The 8,391-nt window shown below is 42.1% G+C and overlaps 1 protein-coding gene across 2 annotated transcripts in view; it reads left to right on the top strand.

Moving 5' to 3' along the window:
- The first annotated feature begins 2,600 nt into the window (after positions 1 to 2,600).
- The window catches only part of LOC141273670 (cGMP-dependent protein kinase 2-like), a 604,296-nt gene continuing 598,505 nt past the window's right edge, over positions 2,601 to 8,391 (top strand). For both annotated transcript variants that reach the window (XM_073685845.1, XM_073685846.1), the window contains exon 1: positions 2,601 to 2,942. The gene's annotated coding sequence lies outside the window, so the exon portion shown is untranslated. The remainder of the gene's footprint in view (positions 2,943 to 8,391) is intronic.

Here is an 8,391-nt window from a genome sequence, read left to right as displayed (position 1 = left end):
GTGAACTGCAATTGCCCAGGGAAGCAGTGGTGATGTAGGACTCGGCCAATTGTCACTGCCGGTTTTCAAGGCTACCTGTGTCCTGCATCACCGCTGCCTCCCTGGTCATGTGCAATGTGCTGATGAAGCCGGGGAACATACACATGGTTTACTGCATATTGTAGGGAGGCAGAGATTTGCAATGAGCCAGTGGTGATGCCGCTCTTACACATCATGTCACTCACCTCATCAGGGGCATGATATCATGATTAGTGGGACGATTAATCTGGGGAAAACAACATCCCCATGACTAGTCACCCACTAATTAGCATATCGCAAGCACAGTTATAATATAGTTTTTTGTCATATGCATATGACGCGCCCCCTGGGCCATATTCTTTATGGGAATATCCGGAGCCGGATCAGATGGGGGTTGTAGTCTCCGAGTGGCTGTGACCCGGTCCGTGCCCAGGGTGTCAAGCTCAGTTGTATGTGGCAGTCCTACAGATGTTAATAAGTTCTTAATGTCGACTACGCCACCCGTTGTATTGCGGTCACTACGGCCGCCGCTGCAGCAGGGTCCGCTGAGGCTGATGGTGTTGGTGCAGCTTGTGATGGTATAACCCCCAACGGGTGGGGTATAGCCTCAGGGGGTCAGGTGCAGAGGATGGGGGTTGTGGTGGTGCAGCATAGATGTTAAAGGAAGACAGAGTCGGGTTATGCAGTTAAGGGTATTTACTCACTGCTGATGTTCCGGTCACTCCAGCTTCGAGTGACCTCCCGAGCCGTGCTGCATCCACCAGGTCCTGGATCCAGCCAACTCCCAAATAAGTCCGGAGCGTGACCCTGAGCTCTCCTTCTGTCCTTTCTCTGGCCGTCCCCACTATTGATCCACCCAGGTCCAGCTCCCTCGGGCCTTCTGTTGGGAGACCCTTGGCCTTGGGTTCCCTGACCCTCCTCGTGGTATGCCTTCGTGGTGGATGTGGTGGGTGACCGTGGCAAACGCTGCCCACGGTCTCCGGTCTCTGGCTGGGGAGTGTTTTTGCCCCCACCAGCTTGGGTTCCGGTACCCTGTGCCGACTCTTCACCCGGGGATTTAGTTTGGGGTCTTGGAGTCCTTTTCTTCTGTTTCCCCCTCTGGGTCTCTCTCTTTCTCCTCTCTCACTCTGGGTCTCTCTTCTCCTCAGCTCGCTGACTTTCTCTCTGCAACTGACCCTGTTCTTAGTTGGTGCCCACCTTATATACACCCTCTATGTGTGAGCTCAGGTGACCAGCACCCAATGAGCTCCTATCTTTACCCAGGCTGCTCCCCCTATCTGCCCCTACACTACTTGGGATGTACCACCCCCCTCCCACTCCAGCCAGGAACAGACTCGGTCGTACCTGCACATTTCTAAGTGGGAGTACCGTCGGCCTGTTCCTCGGAAATGGGATGTGTGTAGTGCATGCAGCCTACCGAGCTCAGTTCCACACTCCATCCTTACCCGGGAGTGGAATATCACACCTCTGGGTTGAGGTGCAATACCCCTGTAGCAGCCGAATCCTCAGGGTGCTACACATAAATCTATTAGACAATAAAAATGAATCTTTAGGAAGGGTATAAAGTTAGAAATAAATGCATGATGGTGGTTTGGGGGACATGGGCAAGCAGTCAGGATCTTTTTAAAGAGATTTTGGAAAAGACAAAAATGGTTTATTTTTTTCCCATAAATAGTACTGCTCTTGTTTGTGCAACTGCAATGAAACATTTACCTTTTATTTGCCAACTGGCTAAAAACAAAGTTGAAGGACAAGGTAAGTACATTGTAAAGTAAAATCATCAGCTGAAAACTTTCAACAGTCTAACGGGAGCTGTTTATGAAACAAGGAAAGCGGATGATTGGGAGAAGAAACTTCTCCGTAAGACAAATTATATGGTAAATGTTCAAAAACTGCATTTCTTAACCCCAAAGTTGTTATATACAGATGCAGCAAAAGTTACCATGATCCCCAACACACCATTTTCATATCTCGTCTCAGAAATTATCTCAAGTAAGAGCACTACGATAATGTAACCTTGTACAAGTCATTGACCAATGTAAAGTTTGGTGTCAAATTATACTTTTTTATGCCTAGAAATCCCAATGCTGTGCTATCTGAGTCAATTAAATTTTTTCTAGATCTTTAAATTAACCATTTCTTTCCCAGACAGCCTCTGTCATTCTGATGCTTATATAGGTATATACCAATCCTGCAAACAGTACCTTTTGGAGAACAATCCTTTCTCTACATAAAACCATTTCCTGCAGGTAAAATGCACTTTTTTCTAGACCTATTCCCATATAATGACACCTACCTGCATTTACTGTCATAGTAATGCAGTATTTTTGGGGTTGCACTAGCTCCACTACAGCTGCATAGACCTGTAGTCATGGAACTTTCCTTAGGGTATATACACAGTATACACCACGTATTTTTCAATTTGCAGACTATGTGTGATATGCTGCATTGTAAACGTTTAACCCTTGCTGCAAAGCACTGCAGGCGCACTAAGAGGGTATAGTGTTTTCTGCTGCCTCATGTTTCCCTGCAGATGGCACTCACAGCCTCTGTTCCCCATCCCATACACCCCTTCTGCTTTTCATATTTTCACAGCTGCTGTAAAGCCTCTTCAGTTGCTGGAAGACCTGATAGTAACTACACTTGTCACAGAGGTAGAGAGAAAATGCTACGGATTAAAACAGCATTTGTGGCCTTTCCTTTTCTGCTTCCTTGCCTGCTTCCCAGAGGTGACATCAGAAATGACCGTCAAGGTGGATTTACCCTGAAAACAAAGATGTAAAACAGCCAGGGAATGTCCATTCAGTGCAGTATCCTAAGAGGGACTTGCAGCCATAAACATCAGCACCAAGGGGGCTTCATTCCAACAGTGACCCTAGCACCTGTCATTAGGTTGGATTCACATCTGGTTCAAGGAGTCTAAGGTGGGTTGGCCAATGTGGCCAGTAAGGTTCATCCTGCAGTTCATCTGCCTAGCAAACTTCCTGTACAGTTTGATGTGATGTCTTGTTTTTGGTCCTTCTGCATTGACTACAGCAACTTCCCTTTCTCTCTGACACAATGATCCAGGCAGGCAGCAGTGCACATCTCTTTTCATGTGTGACAAGTGATTACACACGCACGCCTGTGCTGCTGCTTCGGCTTCTTCCATTCATTTTGTTCAGAGTGACAATGCCTTTGCTGGGTATTCAGATGCGGAGTGGACCCCCTGTCTAAAGCTGACACCTCTATGTTTATGTCTGTGCATGATAAGGTCATGAGGACTATTACAATGCCGAAAGGAATGAATATAATACCTTTAAATTAAATATTATTTAACATTATTGTTTATTTGTTATGTTATTTAATTCGAAAACCATTTATAGCGACTAAATATTTTCTTTGTAATTATTGACACAAGCAATGCAACCATTACCATCACAAGCATTATGTATTATGTGCCCGACTATTCCTCTATGTTGTTGTGAAACTGTTTATAGCAGCCAGTGCATGATTAATTTTGAGCCTGTATTTGCCAGGTCTCTGCTCTGTGTCTCGTTAAGTGGTTTCTGTTGTAGACGAAGCATGCTATTAATAATGTAGAATTTAATAAACAGTCAGTCTTGAGAAAAGTTTAGATATATTACAGAAAACTGCATATTCCAAGGCAACCCAGCCATTAACTATGTCGTCTCTGCCCCATCTTAAACATAACCGGCGCATATTCTGATAATACAATTGGAAGAACCAAGTCTCGAACGTGAAATGTTGCTTCTTGTATTTGCAAATTAACAATGATTTTCGGGCGCTCAACCAAGTTCCCAACATATCTTTATAAGTAAAGATCAACTACTATAAAATTACAATGACTCATGAATAGCGACTACAATGCTAAAGGTTAAGGATTTTGTTTGCTGTGCACTTATAAAACTATAAAGAATGAGCTATTAGCCCAGTCAGTAGATAGACAAAAGCCATACAAGAAATAGAAGTAATTGTATGTCCATACAGGTAGGTCTCATCACAAAAAAGTGTTCTTGAATTGGCTCTTGAAGCCACAACCTCCTCAAATGTAAGCAATGGCAAACCATAAGTATTGACTTATATGTTCCCAATCTTTCTGTCTCTTGTGACATGACCTTCTTGGTATTTAAACTCTCTTTTTTTTTTGCGCCATTGTGATGCAGCGGCATCATACTTAAAATTCACCTATTGAGAAGGGTTGTTTGCGCAGTGAGTTATAATGGTTTCTTTCACTGTGGGCAAAGACTCAGTATGCTGCCGTGGGCCTTTCTATACATACTCTCTGGCCTGGACAGAATGGCTTGTCGGCATTCCCCTAGCACGCAGCACCCAGGTAAAATGCCACACCAGCGTTCTCATTATTCACAAATTTGTTGTGACCACTAAGCAGATGCAAAGGAAGTCTCTTTGGTATATATGTTATTGCAAGAACTTGGATCACCTCTGTTTCTGTTTACTATGTGATCACGGTTGTATATTAACTATGACTTAGTATTTTACTATTTACAATCCTTATAACTACCACTGGATAGCTGTACCTAGCCACATACACCTAGACATCTCCCAACAGCATATCACTAAGATGTGTTTTTTAAGCAGGTCATCAAGCACCACACACCTTGCAATATGTCGAGTTAAAAGCAAAGGTAAGAAAGAACATATTTGCAGTTGTTATGGACAGAGCCTAATGCAGGACTTATTACCCAATAGAAAGAATGGCAACTCATTCTTTCCTATGGTGCTGAGTGTTTGTTGTCTAGGTGACTGTTCAGGCATTGACCAAGGTTGCAAAAGCTTTAAGCAGGGGTGAAAAAAATGCTGCAAAGTAAGAATGTTTGCAAAAAAAAACTGGTGTTAATAGTTTATTTTTTATCAAATATCAAAATGAGGGAACATAAGAGAAATCTAAGTAACATCAATATTTGGTGTAATCACCCTTTGCCTTCAAAACAGCATCATCTTTTCTAGATACACTTGCACAGAGTAAGAGATTTGGAGAAATATAGTCAGGTGTATGAGTAACCAATTACGCCAAAAAGATGATCATCAGTTTCATATGCAAGTTAAAAGTCATTAACTGAAATAGAACAGCTGTATACGAGGCTTAAAATTGGATGTGGAACAGCTAAACTCCGCTACTGTGGTTTCAATATGTGCTGTTCAAGTTCTTTGGAATAAGTATTAAGAAATGGACCTTGTTGGGGAATGCAAACACAGTGGTCAGCCAAGAATCTTAGTGCAGCAGATGAAACAAATATCATGCTTACTTCACTTTGAAATCAGAAGATGTCCAGCAATGCCACCATCTCAGAACTAGCAGCAACCGGTGGGACACAACTACACCCATCTAATTGCAGCCAAAAAGTCACATCGTTAACATGGAAATACACTGTGTGCAGAATTATTAGGCAAGTTGTATTTTAGAGGATTATTTTTATTATTGATCAACAACTATGTTCTCAATCAACCCAAAAGACTCATAAATATTCAAGCTTAATATTTTCAGAAGTTGGAGTGAGTTTTTTTTTAGATTTGGCTATCTTAGGAGGATATCTGTTTGTGCAGGTAACTATTACTGTGCAGAATTATTAGGCAACTTAATAAAAACCAAACATAATCCCATCTCACTTGTTTATTTTCACCAGGTAAACCAATATCAGTGCACGCAATTTAGAAATAAACATTTCTGACATGCAAAAACAAAAAAACAAAAAAATTAGTGATCAATATAGTCACCTCTCTTTATGATGACACTCTATAGCCTTCCATTCATAGATTCTGTCAGTTGCTTGATCTGTTTTCGATCAACATTGCTTGCAGCAGCTACCACAGCCTCCCAGACACTGTTCCGAGAGGTGTACTGTTTTCCCTCCCTGTAGATCTCACATTTTATGATGGACCACAGGTTCTCTATGGGGTTCAGATCAGGTGAACAAGGGGGCCATGTCATTATTTTTTCTTCTTTTAGACCTTTACTGGCCAGCCACGCTGTGGAGTAGTTGGATGCATGTGATGGAGCATTGTCCTGCATGAAAATCATGTTTTTCTTGAACGATACCGACTTCTTCCTGTACCACTGCTTGAAGAAGTTATCTTCCAGAAGCTGGCAGTGGGTCTGGGGGTTGAGCTTCACTCCATCCTCAACCCGAAAAGGTCCCACAAGTTCATCCTTGATGATACCAGCCCATACCAGTACCCCACCTCCACCTTGCTGGCGTCTGAGTCGGAGTGGAGCTCTCTGCCCTTTACTGGTCCAGCCTCTGGCCCATCCATCTGGCCCATCAAGAGTCACTCTCATTTCATCAGTCCATAAAACCTTTGAAAAATCAGTCTTAAGATATTTCTTGGCCCATTCTTGACGTTTTATCTTGTGTTTCTTGTTCAAAGGTGGTAATTTTTCGGCCTTCTTTACCTTGGCCATGTCCCTGGGTATCGCACACCTTGTGCTTTTTGATACTCCAGTAACGTTGCAGCTCTGAAATATGGCAAAATTGGTGGCGAATGGCATCTTGGCAGTTTCACGCTTGATTTTCCTCAATTCATGGGCAGGTATTTTGCGCCTTTTTTGGCCAACACGCTTCTTGCGACCCTGTTGGCTATTTGCCATGAAGCACTTGATTGTTCGGTGATCACGCTTCAAAAGTTTGGAAATTTCAAGACTGCTGCATCCCTCTGCAAGACATCTCACAATTTTGGACTTTTCAGAGTCCGTCAAATCTCTCTTCTGATCCATTTTGCCAAAGGAAAGGAAGTTGCCTAATAATTAAGCACACCTTATATAGGATGTTGATGTCATTAGTCAACACCCCTCCTCATTACAGAGATGCACATCACCAGATATACTTAATTAGTAGTTGGCTCTCAAGCCTATGCAGCTTGGAGTAGGACAACATGTATAAAAAGCATCATGTGATCAAAATACTCATTTCCCTAATAATTCTGCACACAGTGTAAAGCCAAGCAACTCAACTATGCACAAAAAAAGGGACTGGGGAGCACACAATTTGCAGCAGGTGTTCTGGACTGATCAGTCAAAATGTGAAATATTTGGCTGTAACAAAAGGTAGTTTGTTTCCTGAAGAGCTGGAGAGCGAGATAAAAATGAGTGTCTGCAGACAACAGTGAAGCGTGTTGAAGGTTGCTTGCAAGTTTGAGGCGGCATTACAGCAAATGGAGTTGGGAATTTGGTCAGGATTAATGGTGTCCTCAATGTTGAGAAATACAAGCAGATACTTATCTATCATGCAATAACATCAGGGAGGCATCTAACTACAAATTTATTCTGCAGCAGGACAACAACCCCAAACATACCACCAATGTTATTAAGAGCTATCTTCGGCATAAAGAAGGACAAGGATTCCTGGATGTGATTAAATGGCCCCCAAAAAGCCCTGAACTCAACATTGTTACGTCTCTCTGGGATTACATGAAGAGACAGAAAGATTTTCACAAGTCTACATCCACAGAAGAACTGTGGTTAGTTGTCCAAGATATTTGGAATAACCTCCCTGCCAAGTTCTTTCAAAAGCTGTGTACAAGTAAAGTGGAGCTAGAAGAATTGATGATATTTTGAAGCTGTGTCAGCATGACAAACATTGAATTGCTTTAGATTTTTCTTTTGTTCGTTCACATTGCATATTACTGATTGATAAAAATGCATTTTTTACACCTGCTTATCATATTTGCACATACAGTACAGACCAAAAGATTGGACACACCTTCTCATTTAAAGATTTTTCTGTATTTTCATGTCTATGAAAATTGTACATTCACACTGAAGGCATCAAAACTATGAATTAACACATGTGGAATTATATACTTAACAAAAAAGTGTGAAACAACTGAAAATATGTCTTATATTCTAGATTCTTCAAAGTAGCCACCTTTTGCTTTGATGACTGCTTTGCGCACTCTTGGCATTCTCTTGATGAGCTTCAAGAGGTAGTCACCAGAAATGGTTTTCACTTCACAGGTGTGCCCTGTCAGGTTTAATAAGTGGGATTTCTTGCCTTATAAATGGGGTTGGGACCATCAGTTGTGTTGTGCAGAAGTCAGGTGGATACACAGCTGATAGTCCTACTGAATAGACTGTTAGAATTTGTATTATGGCAAGAAAAAAGCAGCTAAGTAAAGAAAAACGAGTGGCCATTATTGCTTTAAGAAATGAAGGTCAGTCAGTCTGAAAAATTGGGAAAACTTTGAAAGTGTCCCCAAGTGCAGTTGCAAATACTATAAAGCGCTACAAAGAAACTTGCTCACATGAGGACTGCCCCAGGAAAGGAAGACCAAGAGTCACCTCTGCTTCTGAGGATAAGTTTATCCGAGTCACCAGCCTCAGAAATCGCAGGTTAACAGCAGCTCAGATTAGAG

Source organism: Phyllobates terribilis, unplaced genomic scaffold (genome assembly GCF_046119375.1).
Source record: "Phyllobates terribilis strain yellow unplaced genomic scaffold, ASM4611937v1 Scaffold_5__5_contigs__length_657084704, whole genome shotgun sequence".
NCBI lineage: Eukaryota > Metazoa > Chordata > Amphibia > Anura > Dendrobatidae > Phyllobates > Phyllobates terribilis.
Note: the sequence above shows the minus strand (reverse complement) of the source record. Positions and strands in the feature narration are given on the sequence as shown.